Genomic DNA, 4,283 nt, shown 5'->3' with positions numbered 1-4,283 from the left:
TTATCGTCGATGGTAAAAATAGAAGATCAGAAACTGTGCCGTTCTAATTTCCATAGAGATTTTTTTTTTTTTTTGCTTCTTCTTGTCCATCCCACCAGACCCCCTCCTGTAGAGCAGGTAGGGTGGTCTGCCCTGTCACACCGCTGCTCTCTTGTCGGCCCCTTTCTGTGCCCAGACATTCTGAGATTACTAGAGCGAAGCTGACGTCTCTATCATCCCGCAACACTGCCATGCCCTTCTCCCATCATTCCTTACCACACACACATATACACACCTACAGATCTGTCAGATGATGGCTTGATCACTCCCCACAAACTATCACTAGTCTCAAATTTTTTTTCTGTTTTTTAATCATTCTATCAATTCATAAAACTGGCTCCCTCCCCTTTTTGTAGACCTTTTGCTAGCACTCTGCCATTTCCTCAAGACTTGCTGCCTGCTCTTGGCTTGTGCTTGCCACATCAAAGGAGAATCAAGGGTCACAAAGCCACCGGCATGGAATATAAAAGCAGCTAGCAGCATGGAAGTATGGGAAATCAATCCTCTAAAAATCTACTTCATGAACCCATCATCATTCCGCATCCTGTGCACAACAGAGGATCACGAAAGCACGTGCGCAAGATAACAAATATTGTAGAAAGGCCATGTTTGTCCATTTTTAACTATCCACTTAAAAAGTGAGCTCTTAGACTACAAACATTGTGACTAGATCCACAAGGGAATCAATGCAGATTCAATAGACAGGAGAATATTTAAAAAGGGTTTATTTTTTATACAATCAAACATGTTTAAAATATGAGACTGACTCAACTTATTTTTTTCATTTTGTGTGAATATATATGTGTGTGTGTGTTTGTGTGTGTGCATGCATGCGTGCGTGTGTGAATAAAGAAATAGATGGGGAATCTTTTTTTTTTTTGTGTGTGACTGTAGCTCACTAAAGTAAAAGCTCCACCTAATTTGAAGAATTTCTACTAGAGTCAAGATATTCTTCTGAAAAGGTAATTAACTACATTACAAGCCACTAAAATGTACATGTAATTAACTACCTTAATGTGGCAGTACCTTTTAAAAATAACTATGTGATGCTATTATTTATAATGAGATTAGGCACTTTTTAACTTTTTAGGATTTTTAATAAATTTTAATCTTAATTAGACTAATCAAACATGAACATATAAATGTACATTAAATATGAAAAAAACAACATTGCTAAAAGAAATAATGAACAGCAGTGTTCCTTTAAATATGCAGCTATAGAAAAATAATATTCAAATACCACACACTCAGACCCCTGTGAATCATTTTACTGAATCTGTTCATTTACATGAACCACCTGAACAAAGTGATTCACTAAAATGATTCAGACTTTCCAATTATTTCAGTTCATTCTTCAATAAAGTGACATTAACAATACTTTTGGTTAACTACTCCACGATGTGGAGTTAATCACAGATTTATAAAAGCCTGTAAATATACCCGGAATAAGGAACTTAGTCTGTTCACTTCATAGCTTAGAGAACTGGAGAAATAGTCTGACAAAATAACACAGTATATCAATTCCTATAAATTAACAGTATGAGTAAAATGTTGGCAAACGGTGGCCAGAATCAGCTCTTTATTCATGCTGCACAAGCTTGAGCCTCTCATCACAGGAGGGAACCCATGGCTTTGTGCTTTTTCTGGAATCCTGGGAAAAAATGTCAGACAGTTTATTGAGCAAAACACTGTGGAAGAAATATGTAAACAGCCTTTGTCGGAGGCCCTCCGCAGAAAACTACTGCCAGCAGAGTGTTCAAGCTTCCCGCTGTATGTCAATATCATGCTCCACTTTGATTTAAACATCTGTGAAATACACCTGCATATTTAACCTCGGAGATTGTCTCCTTCGAAATGTTTGATAACACTTCTCGGTTCCTGGTTTCTTTTCAGGAAAACGGTTATGCAGCCTAGCATGTAACAGCGATTGTGTCCAAAAGATAAATCTCACCATTCTTTTGATTTCTGAGGTCTTTTAGCAACCAGAGCAGCAAATTGTAAATAAAACCGAAAAAAAGTGAGCCTTTCACTTGATGCCAACCAGCCTTGTTTGAATGTGATGGCTCCACACGGAGGTTATTTGCTGCGGTTGCTTAGCATTAGCATCAGATAAACACGCTGACGGAAGATGTCAATGTCTCCATTAATATTGGGCCTGCCACACAGGCTGTGCTTGAGTGACACTGGGGTTTGTGAAGTGTGACGGGGGGTTGTAAATGTTAACTCTTGCTGGCTGCCTCCCACGGCCTGGCAGCAGCCTCGCCTGATGACTCTTGGGAATGAGGAACCCCCAAAGACACAAACGTTAAGTGAACACACACAGATGTTGTCCTCTAGCTGTCTACTCGAACTCAAATGACTCAATACAAGCATTATGTCACGTTTATAGTGTGAAAACTTACAGTTTATTAAGATGTTGGCAGATGCGTTAAGTTAGACTGGGATTAAGATATGATTGGAATTGTCACAGCTGTAAAAGAAACATTACGAGAGCAGGAGCGGATTTCTTCAGGGAGGCAAGGGAGGTAGTGCCTCCACCCAAAAATATGGATGATAATGTTGAAAACACCAACAGCAGAGAAATAATATAATGGAATAGTATCCAACAGTGATTAATCCCTTTTTTTTCCCTAAATTTGCAAAGAGTTCATAGCAACATATTTGGTCACATTTGAATCAAATTGAATTAATGAGATTAACTGATTTAAAATTGCGAACTGATTTTAATAAATAGCATTTCTATAGACAAATAGCCTTAGTTGCCTGTTAATAGACCCAAGTGTAATTTAAAATTGCATCTCATTTATCCTGGAAACCATGGAAAATCTCTAAAAGACTTTGTCTCCTCATTTCAGAGGTCCACAATACACTGCTGTACCAAAAATGAATTAAATGATGTAGATATCAAAGAGTTTGCACATCTGAAATGGACATGGTAAAGTAAGGCACATCAGCAAAAGTTGTAGTTTTGTGTGGCCGTGTGGTCATTTTTAAGCCATGTTTTATGACATTAGTGATAAGATAGGGCTTATACAGCTTTGGTGAGTTATCACTCTGTACCACCTCAGTCTGAGAGATTATCTTCTTCCCATGGACCGCTAACCGCACTAGGCCTTCTCACTGAGCTCTTCAAGCCACAATATAAAAAGCTGTACATTCAGCACAAATGTAATGCACTTAAAACATGCCACAAGTAAGCACATCCAGCAGCACAATGGGCATGATATGTTTTTTTTTTTCATGCTTTCACAAAGTGAACAGAGAGTTGTTCCAGTCAGAAACGGAGCCGCTGTGTCTGGGGATATGATACTTTTGAAGAAGAGAAAAAAATAATAATTGTAATTAATTTTTGACTAACCCTGGCTGTGTATTTACCTTAAACAAAGACATTTTATTTATTTATTTATTTATGAAATGTGATTTGATTTCTATATTCCAAATCATGATTATTTAGATTGGAATGAAAACAACATACAGTAATTTGGACAAACTGTATGTGTATCGCCAAACGGGTGATTGAGAAAATAATATCTTTATATCATAACATTGAAGTAACAAGGAAACATCATGAATAAGGAAATAATGATTAAATTATATTTTAGACATAACATTTCCAGACAAAATAATGTTTCTCTTTTCTTTACTCTGATCTGGCTCTGCCTTTAAACATAGTTTCAACCAAAGCCAATGTAGAACCACTGCAACACCTTCCTACTGATTCAAGTATTTTTTAAACAATTCTGTGAATTATTCAATGATTCATTCAAGAGGCAGTCAATAAAGTTGTTCTTGAATGAATCAGCATTTTGAATGGATCAGTTGATTGCATGAATGAGTCATGAATGAGTCATAAAGACTCATCAGACACATGTAAACATCAGACAGGAGGAATTGAATATATAAATAAAATAACAAAATAATAGTATCAATAAGACCTCTGTGTTTACCTCTGAGTTTTACTCTTAGTCTGCTTGTACTTTTGTCCATCTGTTTCGAGGCTCCATTAACCACATTAACTTTCTGTCTTTTGCATGCTCATAACAATTAATACATGAGACAACCTTTCCCATGCATTACTCACACACAGAGTGCTGATTTACAGCAAAACATCATAACATTATTCAGAACTTTATAAATTTTAGTTAAGTCAATTGAATGCTGTTTGTATTGTACATTTACAACATACATGAGATCCATTTTTGGGAATGTGCGCTTTCATTCATTGGAGCTTGAGCCACATAAGA

This window comes from Carassius gibelio, chromosome A18, assembly GCF_023724105.1.
Source record: "Carassius gibelio isolate Cgi1373 ecotype wild population from Czech Republic chromosome A18, carGib1.2-hapl.c, whole genome shotgun sequence".
Lineage (NCBI taxonomy): Eukaryota > Metazoa > Chordata > Actinopteri > Cypriniformes > Cyprinidae > Carassius > Carassius gibelio.
This window is presented reverse-complemented; position numbering follows the sequence as displayed.